Source organism: Lissotriton helveticus, chromosome 8 (genome assembly GCF_964261635.1).
Source record: "Lissotriton helveticus chromosome 8, aLisHel1.1, whole genome shotgun sequence".
Lineage (NCBI taxonomy): Eukaryota > Metazoa > Chordata > Amphibia > Caudata > Salamandridae > Lissotriton > Lissotriton helveticus.
Window position 1 is genome coordinate 1,225,140,676 of NC_136069.1, and position 15,635 is coordinate 1,225,156,310.

A 15,635-nucleotide genomic window follows, 5' to 3' on the forward strand; every position below is an offset into this window, starting at 1 on the left:
TAGAGGCCTAAGCACGTGGCGTAGTACAGAAATACGACACAGAAATGTATGCACGCACAATTTTTAGGATTAGAGCTGTATAGGACCTCGTGACTTATAAAGAAATATTTCAATTATGTAAGTACAATTTAAAACCATTGAGGGGTAGGAAAGCCATATGAAGCATAAAAAAATAGTAATATGCATATACAATTTACAGTGGAGGCTGATGTTGTGACGTCTTCTCTTACCTTTGTTTCTGTCGTCTTTTGTTGTGTCTTAAAAGGTTGCGGTTTTGCTGAGTTTGGGGTGTTTTCGACAGTCTGTCTGTCATCGCAGCAGAGGCAGCCAAAAGAGTGTGCTCACATCAGTGCCCGCATTATATGGGAACCGCGGGGGCTGACCAAACCAAGCCCAGGGCCGTCATTGGTAGAGTTTTCGCGGTCTATAAGAATGATGGCCCTGGGGGACATCACATTGGCTAATGTATTGGTTTCCAGGCTAAATGATAGCAAGCATGCTTGGTGGTGGGATGTGGGTAGTGTGGGCGGGCGTGCACCGCGCATGTGCAAGTGTGAATGTGTGCACCAACAATTAACAACAGAGAGAGATGGGGGCGGTGTTATCATGTGCGCAGAGGCAGGCCCAGAATCGGATCTGCAATGAGTCAGCACTTCTAATAATTTTTCTTAGCGCGCCCTGAGCTCTAAATTGTCACTGAGAGGGTGATCGCACCATAGTTTGTACTGCTTATCATACTCAGTGTGTACCCGCGCATACGGTACGAATATGCTTTGACGTTACGCGTCGCATTAAAGCTTCGGTGTGATGTCATGTACGGCGTTCTGTACGCGAAAGGGGGCAATGTTTCTACTTGGTTTAAAACATGTATGTATTTAATGTAGATACTAAGGGGAGAAATTTGGGATAACTATGATTTTTTAAAAATACTTTTAATAATCCTATATAACTTTAAAAAAGAATTACACAAATCGCGGCAGAAGATCTCTCCCCTCTTCTTTTTAGTTTGTATATCTTTCCACTTATTTTTGCTTTGCAGAGGATGGAGGTCACGGTGTTTAATTACGCCGATGACCTCCAGCTCATTTTTAACCTCTCTGATTCTCCTGACTCGATTCACAATTTCCAGTCGGTGATGGTCTTTATCAGGGATTGGATGAATTTCAACCATCTTAAACTCAACCCTGATAAAACCGAGCTTCTCCTCACCGGTGGTAAACTCAACCCTTGGTCTCCTATCTTCTAGCCCCCTTCATTTGGTCTTCCCCCCTCTCCTTCTCCCTCCGTTAAGACACTGGGGATTACGCTTAATCAACACCTCACCTTACACTCCCAGATCAGCACGGTGATTTCTTCTTGTTTTTTTATTTTGCGCACTATTCGAAAGATCTCACGGTTCTTTTCTTTTTCAGCTCTTAAGCTGATTCTAATGGCTATGGTTCTTTCCTGTTTAGATTACGGTAACGTACTGTACAATGGTGTCCCTGCCTACGCCATTCGGCTGCTCCAACTTGTGCAGAACCAAGCCGCCCGCTTGGTTTACGGCTTACCTAAATCATATCACATTACTTCTCTCCTCAGATCCCTCCATTGGCTCCCTATTAGAGAAATGGCCCTTTTTAAGATGGGCTGTATTACGTTTCAGGCCCTTGCGGGAACAGCTCCGACTTTTATTAAGTCCAAAGTTGAACCCTACATTCCCAGTAGACAACTGCGTTCTTCCTCTCTGTCTCTCTTGGTGGTGCCTAGGTTCAGGAAGAGCAGAATGGGAGGTTCTAAGTTCTCTGTCCTTGCTCCGCTGTTTTGGAACTCTTTACCTCTCTCTATGAGATCGACACCATCTTACCTGGAGTTTTGCAGCACTTTGAAAACTCTTTTGTTCTCACAGGCTTTTAGCATCTAAACTGCTTTGCCACCTGACTCAGGATTTCTCCCCCACAGCGCCATGAAACCTCTAGGTAAACAAGCGCTTAACAAATACCCTTAAATTCAAATTCAAATTCAAGATCATACGTACTCGTATTGAAAGAGCTGTGGTGAAGGTGTGTATCAAAGGTTATATTACGCAAAAAAGAGATCTGCCATTCTTTCACAAGGATGATATCATCAGTGATGTCATTTGAGATGTCATCAGTGATGTCATGAGTGATGTCACTGACCATGTCATGAGTGATGTTATATGTGACGTCATCAGCAGTGCATTGCAGGCGCACAATTTATAGTTAGCTGAGCTAACTATAACGGAGGAATTTCAAAGGTTTTGTATGAGAGAAATGTTCAGCTAACTATAACGTGTGAAAACTAGGGTTTTTCCAATAAATTTGCATGTTTTTTTAAATACTAATTCCTAACTATAACGTGTGTGAAACCTATGTTTTTTTCAATTAATATATATATATATATATAAAACCATAGGTTTTAGGAATGTTATAGTTAGCTGGACATTTCACTCATACAAAACCATTGAAATTGCTCCGTTATAGTTAGTTGTACTAACTCTAACTCTTGCGCCCGCAATCCACTGGTGATGATGTTACATATTACATCATTCATGAAATGGTCAGTGACATCACTGATATCTCAAATGATATCACTGATGACATCATCCAGTGAATGTGGTTTGGTTCAATATTTAAATATGTATTATATATATAGCAATATGCATTGAAGAATGAGTGGGTGTATAAGTGTCTAGAAGGACAATTTAGTAGCAGTGTGATTGACTATGTACTTGACTAATTTATAGTGTCTCACTAAATATATTGGATAGTGACTAAACTGTGTGAATATCTGTATTACTTTCTCAGTTGTTGTGTAAACTGCTGCACCAGTTAGTTACTAGCTACGTGAAAGTCTATATTAGTTATTGGTTAGTTAGCTGATTATTTGTACGGGAGAGTGAATCTGTGTGTGGTTCGGTGGGGGGTTTGTGACTGCCCAAAGATGTGTCAATAGTTGATTCAGTAGGTATATGATGTTAAGACTACATGTTATAATACTTGTTTGGGTGAGTGAATATGTATATGGATGTGCTGATGAGCAAATATATCTCTCAATGGTACATGTCCAACAAACTAGAATAATAAAAGGCAGTGTAAGTGACATTTGTTGTATATAAATAAGTATACATAAGACTCAGTGATTGCATGAGTGACTGTATTGATAACTGTATACTTGCAATAGTAATTTTATAACACACTAAGTATGAGTTACTATCTATATGATTAAATTAAGTGGTGTTTGTATAAGTGTGTAGCTCAGTAAATATAAGTATGATCCATTGTTTGCATAAGTGAGCAGGATGACTGCATAAGTAAATAGGATGTGTGCTGGTGTGTAATGTCAATATAGGAGTATAAGTATATTTCATAGTGTTCTATTGATCATTGACAGCATGTATGAGTGAATCTATAGATAATTGATTACATTTTTGTGTAGATCTAAGAACGACTGCGTAGGGTTTTAGATACTTGTATTAGTTTGTCAATGGATTCAAATATGGTACTCTATAGTGTACAGTGAGTGATGAATGTAAATGTAAATGTAGTTGAGCTTATATAGCGCACAGCTACCCGCAGTGGGTTTCCCGGCGCTTGCTTAGGGAACCCTTCCTGGTATTCCCCTGTGAGATAGCAGGGTATCCACAAGGTGAAAGTCAGGCATCCCGCCGCGAGGGGCCGTTGTGGAGATTAAGCAAGCTATTGCCCAGAGTCGCAGAGTGTGAACCCGTGAGTCGAGGAGGCACGGGGGCGAGAATTATCGAGTCCGTGGAATTTTGTTTTAGCCCAAGCCCCCGCCGAGGCGGGGAATTGAACCCTGGTCCAGGACCGATCTCAGCTTCCGGGTCTGCTGCCTCTAACCCCTGAGCCACACTTCTCCACATGAAAGATTATAGTAGAGTATGATGAGGTGTATCTGATTGTCACATGGATGATGTCATCAGTGATGTCATTTGAGATGTAATCAATGATGTCATCAGTGATATCACTGACCATGTCATGAATGATGTACATGATGTACTAAGTGACATCAACACCAGTGGATTGTGGGCGCGAGAGTTACAGTTAGTACAACTAACTAAACAGAGGAATTTCAATGGTTTTGTATGAGTTAAATGTCCAGCTAACTATAACAATCCTAAAACCTATGTTTTTTTCAGTGAATTTCCAAGGTTTTTGAAATGCTATTTCCTAACTATAACCTGCCTGAAACCTATATAGCGGAAGGAAAGGTTCCAACAGCAAAGACGGCTTCTCCTGCCACTCGAGGTTGGTGCAAGTTCCGGGTGCCGGATCCCGGCTGTAGATGAGCGAAGGATTCCCTGTCCAGTTACGACACACAGGAAAGTCGAGACTCGCACTCCACGCTGCTGAGTTTTCAAGTTTGTTTAATTAGGCTGACGCGTTTAGAGCAAAAGCTCTTTGTCACAAGCCAAGGAACATGCTGTGTGTTTTGGCTAGGGCCACTTCTTGCTTGTGGGACTCAGCGGAGTCCCTTATGTCTGCCGCTTCTCAGGAGGGTGCCTGTGTTGATTTGAGGCACCATGTGTTGGATGGCCAGGAGCTGGCTGCGTTTATTTTTCACTCCGCTCTGGACATCTCGGAGATTCTTAGTCGTGCCATGGCTTCTTCGTGGCACTTTGTCACCATGCCTGGCTTCGGGTCAGTGTGTTCCCGGAGAACGTTCGGGAATGGCTGGTGGACCTTCCTTTCAATGGCGTTGTTTTGTTCCATGCCACTGCGGACTCGGCCATTCAGAGGTTTTTGGCAGGGCTTCGGTCTCCTCCTCCTCCTTCTCCCCCTCAGTGACCTGTGAGCTGATCTGGTTTTTGGGAGATGTTCTTCCGTTGGGGCGAGTTCCCCCAGTTGTGTGATCTGTGTGCATTAGAGTCCCCCTTTTCTGATAGATACATCTGCCAGTGGATTCCTCACCTTGTGAATATCCCCCCTGCGTCAGCAGCATTCGGAAATTCTTTTGTAGCTTCGCGCCGACGTGGAACGATGTCACAGAGGAACGACATCGCGCGCGACTCCGCTGACGTCACCGAGACCATAATAGGCCCACGTCGGAGTGATGACATCAGTTCCCTTTTTTCCGCGTCCTCGATGCTAACGGTTTTCTGGGATCATGCAGTAGCTTTGTTGTAACTTTGTTACTCTGTAGTTATTGTGACTGTATCTTTGTCTGCCATCGAGATGTCTTCGAAGAAGACTGGTTTTAAGGCTTGCGGAGAATGTGGCAAGACTATGTCCATAACTGACCTGCATGAATGATGCATCTGGTGCCTGAGCTCCGACCATGACGTCGAGGATTGTCTATCTTGCAAGAAGATGACTCCGAAGGCCCTTCGGGAGAGAGAGACGAAGCTCCTGGTTGCGAAGCTAAAGAGTAAAAAAGATGAAAAGGCTTCAAAGACTCGGTCTCGGCGGTCGAGGTCGAGGTTTCGATCGAGGTCACGTTCGAGTCGTCATCGGCACATGCTTCAAGATCCTCGAGGAAGAAGCACAAGAAGAGGAGCCATGAGTCACGTCATCACTCGGGTTCGAGGCCGAAGTCGCAAGTGAGACTTCTTCATAAGGAAGCTGAGGCTTCGGCGTCGGAAGCACAGGACTCTGATGGTGAGGCTTCACGTGCGAATTCGCCAGGATCACCGAAGCCGCTGGCGAACCCTTCTCCGGATCCGTCTAATCCTTCTGGTCAGGAGGATGAAGGTGAGGTGGAGGAGGGAGGTGAAGGCAAGGTACTGGTGTCTGCGGGTTCGTCGACCCCGGCACCGCAGCCCGAGGAGGAGATCGACATTGTGACGACTCCGCCTTCTCGAGACCCACCTGGGGGCCATTAGCCAGCCTTTCCGGCTCCAGGTCAGGATTCATCCCAGTTCCTGAATGCCATTTTGGAGTTTACTCCAGGGCAATGTACCCCTCTAATGCACCTGTTGGTCCCACGGGTCCTATGGCGTTTAACTTGGGCGTTCCCCAGGCTTATGCTCCTGCGCCCTTCATGCCTTTCATGCCGGCTCTAGCACCGCAGTGGCATTTTCTGGCACCACCGAGGCCTTCGACGCTGACTCCATCGACACCGATTCCATCAACGCCGATTCCATCGACGCCGGTGCCCACGTCTTCGATGCAGGATCCTGTTCGTCTTCGAGTGAAGCTTCCTCGTCTGACTTCGGGCTCAACGCCGGCTCCGGCGCCGGCGGAGTCGGTTCCGGAACCGACGGCTTTGTTTCCGAAGATGAGGTCTCGCCGTGAAGCCAAGAGACTTCTGGAGGAGGAACAGTATCAGTATGCTGACGTGGAGGAAGGAGAGATTCAGGATTCTGATGATCCTTTTGATGACTTGAGAGAGGCCAGTGGACTTGAACTGTCTCCTGAGTGGGATTTGGCTTCTGTGTTGGACGTGCCTTCCAAAGATGTGGTGCCATATCATGTTATTATTAAAAAGGCACTCCTTTGGTTCTTACGTTAAGACTCCACTCTGGTAATCTTAGTTTCACTTCCTATTTTATTTCTTCATTCTTTTCATCAGATATTGTTATCATATCATCAGTGATAGCGCATAATTTTGTTCTTTGTACAAATCCATCAATTTTGTTGTGATGCTCCAATGCATTTCGGGCTCACTAGCCCTTTTTCGAGGAGCTCTGTAAATATCAACCAGTAGGATATAGTCATGAGTACTACATGCAATATGAATATTATACTATACATAACATCATGTTTAATCATTTTGTCAATGTGTGTGAATAATGCGTGAACGTGCTAATGGGTGCGGTGGCTAAAAAAAGAGTCACTTGGACCGAAAAAGTGAACGGTTTGTGAAACATGCATAATGGTGGAAATTAGCTCAGCCGTCTGGCGGCACTTACATTGATGGTTTTCCGGGCGTTAAGGAACGTTGTGTAAACTGAAATGAAACAGGGTATCGGACATTAGCAGATCCCCTCACGGTGCGCAATGTAGCAAATTCATTAAAATGCGAGGCTACCGACTTACTTGAAACAGCGAGGGTGTCACTGTATTAGAATATGTTCATCCGTGATATCGTAGGTACCCGACGCTCGGTGGCTTCGTAACTAACGTGGCGGTGAAGGGTGAAGGGTGAATAAACCCGACGTTGGCGTGTGTGATTGAAACTAAAAAACGGACTAACAGACAAACTGCGAAAACATCTCGGCCATATTGGAACGGTGTGTGATGTGAGTGTAAATACAAGCAAACAGCGGTGTACAGTCAATATTCATAAACATACTGTGGGTAACTAGTCGGACTGCAGAATAACATGCATCAAAGGATCACCTAGTGATCTAAATAAAGCAACTAAATTCGATTCTGTCATTGAGCCCATATGGTTGCATGGCTTGAAGACGGTAAATCCAGACTAATTCTCGATGCAGTAAACTTTTGTTGTTGTCTTTGCCCGCTTTACGCTCAATAAATTCAAGTACAGTGTATTTCAATTGGGCTACATTATGAGATTGTTCATTGAAATGGACAGCAAGGTTCGATTTGGTGTTTCTAGTCCGGATGTTGGATTTGTGCTCGTTTAATCGAACCTTTATTTTTCTCTCAGTTTTACCAATGTAGATTTTCCCACATGGACACTTAAGCAAATATATTAAGTTGGTTGTGTCACAGGTGGCGTCAACGTGCAGTTTGATATTGTGTCCCTTCATGGGGTGGGTAATTGAGTTGCCTTTAATCACACTATTGCAACTGCTGCAATTCAAATATGGACGTGTTCCTTTCCATTGTCTTTGTTTGGGTGGTTCCTTAGATAAAATTTCTTTGACGTTGGCATTGCGAGTATACGCAAAAATGGGGGGTGATTTAAATATGTCTTTAAATTCCTGTTCTAAGGTCAGAATTGGCCAATGACGTAATATTATTTTCTTGTATGTGGCACTGAGGGTAGAAAATTTAGACACTAGTACCATTCTATTGTCCTTGGAACTTGATGATCTAGTAAGTGCTTTTTCTCTTGAAATTTTGGTGACACGATTCTCCGCTTCTTTAATGACCTCTTCTGGGTAGCCTCTGTTTAGGAATCTATCACCCATTTCTTTGATTCTTTGGATACTTTTCTCATTGTTTGATGTAATGCGCTTTGCACGTAACATCTGTGAGTAAGGCAGGTGTCGTTTCAATGATCCTGGTGAAAACTAGAGTAATGCAACGTATTGTTGCGGTCAGTGTCTTTGCGAATGTGATGGTTTCTTCATTGATAACCCATGTTAATTGGATTCTGTCGTCTTTGGTGTTCAAATCCATTAGCATGTTTAAAAGATGTTCTTTTGTGTCTTTCCAAATGAAAAATAAATCGTCAATGTATCTGACGAACAGTTTAAGGTTGTTAGACCATTCAGGATTTTCATAAATGAACGTTTTTTCGAATTCATTCATGTAGATGTTTGCGTAGGTGGGGGCTGCACAATTCCCCATTGACATTCCGGATAGCTGCATATACCATGAATTATCATGTTGGAAATAGCTGTGATATAACATAAATACCATAAGATCCATTAAAAGCTGTTGTAAAGGAGGAGTGATGTCGCTTTCCAGAATCACTTTCTCGATGGCTTCAATGCCCCCCCTGTGAGGGATCGAGGTATTTAAAGATTTAACGTCTGCAGTACATAAAATGAGATTTTCATCATCCTCTTGTGTGACTTCGAAGAGCGTGTGAAGAAACTCAGTGATGTCCTTGACGTAGCTCTTCATCAATTTGACCATTGGTTGTAAGTGTCTATCAAGGAATTTTCCAATTGGCTCATGTAGTGAACCTCTAGTAGACACAATAGGTCTAAATGGCGGGTCATTGAGGTCCTTATGAATTTTAGGAATTATATGAATCGATGGACTTTTTGGATGTTCTAATAACAGATATTTTTTAGTCCTGTCGTCAATGATTCCTGATTAAACATGCTAATGGATTTGAACCCCAAAGACGACAGAATCCAATTAACATGGGTTCTCAATGAAGAAACCATCACATTCCTAGATGTACATATAAAAAAACTCCTACAGGTTTTGAAACAGACTTGTTTCGCAAAGACACTGACCGCAACAATACGTTGCATTACTCTAGTTTTCACCAGGGATCATTGAAACGACACCTGCCTTACTCACAGATGTTACGTGCAAAGCGCATTACATCAAACAATGAAAAAAGTATCCAAAGAATCAAAGAAATGGGTGATAGATTCCTAAACAGAGGCTACCCAGAAGAGGTCATTAAAGAAGCGGAGAATCGTGTCACCAAAATTTCAAGAGAAAAAGCACTTACTAGATCATCAAGTTCCAAGGACAATAGAATGGTACTAGTGTCTAAATTTTCTACCCTAAGTGCCACATACAAGAAAATAATATTACGTCATTGGCCAATTCTGACCTTAGAACAGGAATTTAAAGACATATTTAAATCACCCCCCATTTTTGCGTATACTCGCAATGCCAACATCAAAGAAATTTTATCTAAGGAACCACCCAAACAAAGACAATGGAAAGGAACACGTCCATGTTTGAATTGCAGCAGTTGCAATAGTGTGATTAAAGGCAACTCAATTACCCACCCCATGAAGGGACACAATATCAAACTGCATGTTGACGCCACCTGTGACTCAACCAACTTAATATATTTGCTTAAGTGTCCATGTGGGAAAATCTACATTGGTAAAACTGAGAGAAAAATAAAGGTTCGATTAAACGAGCACAAATCCAACATCCGGACTAGAAACACCAAATCGAACCTTGCTGTCCATTTCAATGAACAATCTCATAATGTAACCCAATTGAAATACACTGTACTTGAAATTATTGAGCGTAAAGCGGGCAAAGACAACAACAAAAGTTTACTGCATCGAGAATTAGTCTGGATTTACCGTCTTCAAGCCATGCAACCATATGGGCTCAATGACAGAATCGAATTTAGTTGCTTTATTTAGATCACTAGGTGATCCTTTGATGCATGTTATTCTGCAGTCCGACTAGTTACCCACAGTATGTTTATGAATATTGACTGTACACCGCTGTTTGCTTGTATTTACACTCACATCACACACCGTTCCAATATGGCCGCGATGTTTTCGCAGTTTGTCTGTTAGTCCGTTTTTTTGTTTCAATCACACACGCCAACGTCGGGTTTATTCACCCTTCACCGCCACGTTAGTTACGAAGCCACCGAGCGTCGGGTACCTACGATATCACGGATGAACATATTCTAATACAGTGACACCCTCGCTGTTTCAAGTAAGTCGGTAGCCTCGCATTTTAATGAATTTGCTACATTGCGCACCGTGAGGGGATCTGCTAATGTCCGATACCCTGTTTCATTTCAGTTTACACAACGTTCCTTAACGCCCGGAAAACCATCAATGTAAGTGCCGCCAGACGGCTGAGCTAATTTCCACCATTATGCATGTTTCACAAACCGTTCACTTTTTCGGTCCAAGTGGCTCTTTTTTTAGCCACCGCATCCATTAGCACGTTCACGCATTATTCACACACATTGACAAAATGATTAAACATAATGTTATGTATAGTATAATATTCATATTGCATGTAGTACTCATGACTATATCCTACTGGTTGATATTTACAGAGCTCCTCGAAAAAGGGGTAGTGAGCCCGAAATGCATTGGAGCATCACAACAAAATTGATGGATTTGTACAAAGAACGAAATTATGCGCTATCACTGATGATATGATAACAATATTTGATGAAAAGAATGAAGAAATAAAATAAGAAGTGAAACTAAGATTACCAGAGTGGAGTCTTAACTTAAGAACCAAAGGAGTGCCATTGAAAGCAGGGATGCATCCATGTATGTTTGCACCTTATTTGTGATAATTTACCAACGTGGTGGACGGACACGTTACCTGTATGAGCACCCAACCCTAATCAGACCATAAGATAAACTCATTATTTAACCACTTCGCTGTGCACCTAACCCATTTTACTGTATCATTACGACTTTACCGCCCCTGAGGCAGGTAGCACGCAACACAACGAAACACAATGAATTATGATGAAATATCCAGAAGCACTGAAGCGAGAGCTGACACCTTAGTTTTTGACAAGGGAGAAACTGAACGCATTTATGCTCTCATCGACGAAGATATAGCCCAAACCACCTCTGGCCGGACAAAAGAAGCATGCATCAAACAACTTTTATATTTGTCAAAACGCAAAATAAATCAGAAACTACACGCAAATACTCTCATCAAGTACCACAGAGCATTAAGGATCCTCCGTGGATTAAGGATAGCTTTAAAACCATCGTTATGCAAGAATTCCAAAACTTCCCAGGAAAAATGGAATGCAATCCTACACAAATGCAGCCTCGACTTGATCCTACTAATTGTAGAAGAACTATCGAATATCCTAACTGACCTCAACAAAGAAATTATGGAAGTAGAAAAAGAGTTGGAAGACCTGGTCTCAACCGAGGACTGATCCAAAATATTGGAAGATACCAAAACCCAATTGGAGAGACACACCTGGGAGATAAACGAAAGAAAAATTTGAAAGTTCAGGAGGGACACCCTGGACTATAAACTGGGAGAGGTGTACACCTGGGCCGAAGTATACGCCCAAAGGCGCAGAAACAAACCTTATAGTCAGCAAACCGACACTTCGTCCTCTGGAAGTGAGACATCCAGTCGACAACCGACTAAGAGACACACTCAACCAACAACAGAACCTCAGCCACCTGAAAACACCACAGAAAGACCATCACGTAGAGGTAGCAGTCCAACCACTTCGGATCCTTTTTTAGAGGAGGACCGGCACGAAAGAGAAGACCCCGTCGGACCAAAAGACAAGGAAAAAGAAAAAGAGAAAAGTCATCCGAAAACATGAAGCACCATTTTGAAAAAGGACAACAAAAAGGAGAACACCTTGTCATAAACATCTCTGACACCACCTTATCCGAACATGAAATGAAACTGTTACAAAAAGGCACCTCGTTTATTCCCACGACAGAAACCAACCAATTGGAATTAGAAGTCAGCACATTTAAATTGACCAGAAAATTACGATTACGGCACTTTTTTGACTACGTCTTACCGCCCATCACTGACAAAAAAGAAGATGCACTACTAGGGTTGAGACCCCCTAGCTCTTATATGGCACCATGTAGCCACAAAAGCATTGATTTATTCGAAACCTTGGTTAAACAAGACCTTTCCAAAATCAACTACCACAAAAAAATCAAAAAGAACATCACACAAAAGGATCAAGATACGCTAGGTAAGATAGCAAACAACAAAGAAATAAAATGCCTTAAGGCAGACAAAGGCGGAGCTTTAGTTATCGTGAACAGTGAAATGTACGAAAGGAAAATGCTGGAACACATCAACGACTCAGACACATATATGAAACTAGACACCAACCCCACCAATCAATTCAAAGACTCCTTGAAAGAAATTCTCCAGAAAGCTTATGAATCAGGAATCATTGACGACAGGACTAAAAAATATCTGTTATTAGAACATCCAAAAAGTCCATCGATTCATATAATTCCTAAAATTCATAAGGACCTCAATGACCCGCCATTTAGACCTATTGTGTCTACTAGAGGTTCACTACATGAGCCGATCGGAAAATTCCTTGATAGACACTTACAACCAATGGTCAAATTGATGAAGAGCTACGTCAAGGACACCACTGAGTTTCTTCACAAGCTCTCGGAAGTCACACAAGAGGATGATGAAAATCTCATTTTATGTACTGCAGATGTTAAATCTTTATATACCTCGATCCCTCACAGGGGGGCATTGAAGCCATCGAGAAAGTGATTCTGGAAAGCGAGATCACTCCTCCTTTACAACAGCTTTTAATGGATCTTATGGTATTCACGTTATATCACAGCTATTTCCAACACGATAATTCATGGTATATGCAGCTATCCGGAATGTCAATGGGGAATTGTGCAGCCCCCACCTACACAAACATCTACATGAATGAGTTCGAAAAAACTTTCATTTATGAAAATCCTGAATGATCTCACAACCTTAAACTGTTCGTCAGATACATTGACGATTTATTTTTCATTTGGAAAGACACAAAAGAACATCTATTAAACATGCTAATGGATTTGAACACCAAAGACGACAGAATCCAATTAACATGGGTTATCTATGAAGAAACCATTACATTCCTAGATGTACATATAAAAAAAACTCCTACAGGTTTTGAAACAGACTTGTTTCGCAAAGACACTGACTGCAACAATACGTTGCATTACTCTAGTTTTCACCAGGGATCATTGAAACGACACCTGCCTTACTCACAGATGTTACGTGCAAAGCGCATTACATCAAACAATGAGAAAAGTATCCAAAGAATCAAAGAAATGGGTGATAGATTCCTAAACAGAGGCTACCCAGAAGAGGTCATTAAAGAAGCGGAGAATTGTGTCACCAAAATTTCAAGAGAAAAAGCACTTACTAGATCATCGAGTTCCAAGGACAATAGAATGGTACTAGTGTCTAAATTTTCTACCCTCAGTGCCACATACAAGAAAATAATATTACGTCATTGGCCAATTCTGACCTTAGAACAGGAATTTAAAGACATATTTAAATCACCCCCCATTTTTGCGTATACTCGCAATGCCAACGTCAAAGAAATTTTATCTAAGGAACCACCCAAACAAAGACAATGGAAAGGAACACGTCCATGTTTGAATTGCAGCAGTTGCAATAGTGTGATTAAAGGCAACTCAATTACCCACCCCATGAAGGGACACAATATCAAACTGCACGTTGACGCCACCTGTGACTCAACCAACTTAATATATTTGCTTAAGTGTCCATGTGGGAAAATCTACATTGGTAAAACTGAGAGAAAAATAAAGGTTCGATTAAACGAGCACAAATCCAACATCCGGACTAGAAACACCAAATCGAACCTTGCTGTCCATTTCAATGAACAATCTCATAATGTAGCCCAATTGAAATACACTGTACTTGAAATTATTGAGCGTAAAGAGGGCAAAGACAACAACAAAAGTTTACTGCAACGAGAATTAGTCTGGATTTACCGTCTTCAAGCCATACAACCATATGGGCTCAATGACAGAATCGAATTTAGTTGCTTTATTTAGATCACTAGGTGATCCTTTGATGCATGTTATTCTGCATTCCGACTAGTTACCCACAGTATGTTTATGAATATTGACTGTACACCGCTGTTTGCTTGTATTTACACTCACATCACACACCGTTCCAATATGGCCGCGATGTTTTCGCAGTTTGTCTGTTAGTCCATTTTTTAGTTTCAATCACACACGCCAACGTCGGGCTTATTCACCCTTCACCCTTCACCGCCACGTTAGTTACGAAGCCACCGAGCGTCGGTTACCTACGATATCACGGAAGAACATATTCTAATACAGTGACACCCTCGCTGTTTCAAGTAAGTCGGTAGCCGCGCATTTTAATGAATTTGCTAGATTGCGCACCTTGAGGGGGATCTGCTAATGTCCGATACCCTGTTTTATTTCAGTTTACACAACGTTCCTTAACGCCCGGAAAACCATCAATGTAAGTGCCGCCAGACGGCTGAGCTAATTTCCACCATTATGCATGTTTCACAAACCGTTTACTTTTTTTAGCCACCGCACCCATTAGCACGTTCACGCATTATTCACACACATTGACAAAATGATTAAACATGATGTTATGTATAGTATAATATTTATATTGCATGTAGTACTCATGACTATATCCTACTGGTTGATATTTACAGAGCTCCTCAAAAAAGGGCTAGTGAGTACGAAATGCATTGGAGCATCACAACAAAATTGATGGATTTGTACAAAGAACTAAATTATGCGCTATCACTGATGATATGATAACAATATCTGATGAAAAGAATGAAGAAATAAAATAAGAAGCGAAACTAAGATTACCAGAGTGGAGTCTTAACTTAAGAACCAAAGGAGTGCCATTCAATGCAGGGATGCATCCGTGTATGTTTGCACCTTATTTGTGATAATTTACCAACGTGGTGGATGGACACGTTACCTGTATGAGCACCCAACCCTAATCAGACCATAAGATAAACTCATTATTTAACCACTTCGCTGTGCACCTAACCCATTTTACTGTGTTATTAAAAAGGCAGCAGGCTTATTGAATATTACTCTGCCCACTGCTGAGTACAAATCTAATATTCTCACTGAAGTCCTTCACTCGCCATCTTCTGTTATTGAGCCGATGCTGCCATTTAATGATGCTTTGGCGGAACCTATCTATGAGGTCTGGAAGAAGCCTTTGACAGCTCCTGCGGTTTCAAGGGCTGTGGCTAGGAGGTACAGGGTTGCTCCTGGTGACCCTGACTTTTTATCAACACACCCCCTGCCTGAGAGTCTGGTTGTGCAGGCTGCCTGTTCTAAAAAGTCTGCGGGTGCTTTTCCGCAGGTTCCTGGGGAGAAAGAGTCCAGGAAGCAAGATCAGACTGCCAAGAAGGTCTTCTCCTCAGCCAGTATGGCATTAAAATCTACCAACGCGACTTGTCTGATGGGGCGGTACATGCCTTAATAGATTCCGTTAAGCAGTTGGTGCCGAAAATTCCTGAGGATGATAGAAAAGACTTTCTGGAGGTAGTTTCGGACACTCAGGCTGCTG

General features: G+C 42.1%; 1 protein-coding gene and 1 long non-coding RNA gene across 21 annotated transcripts in view; one reads left to right on the forward strand and one right to left on the reverse strand.

Annotated features, from left to right (window-relative positions):
* Nucleotides 1-15,635, forward strand: part of LOC144773261 (uncharacterized) — a 7,170,044-nt gene that overhangs the window by 6,796,884 nt on the left and 357,525 nt on the right. The gene's annotated exons all lie outside the window — the stretch shown is intronic.
* The window catches only part of LOC144773263 (uncharacterized), a 404,133-nt gene that overhangs the window by 100,459 nt on the left and 288,039 nt on the right, over nt 1-15,635 (reverse strand). The window lies entirely within an intron of this gene.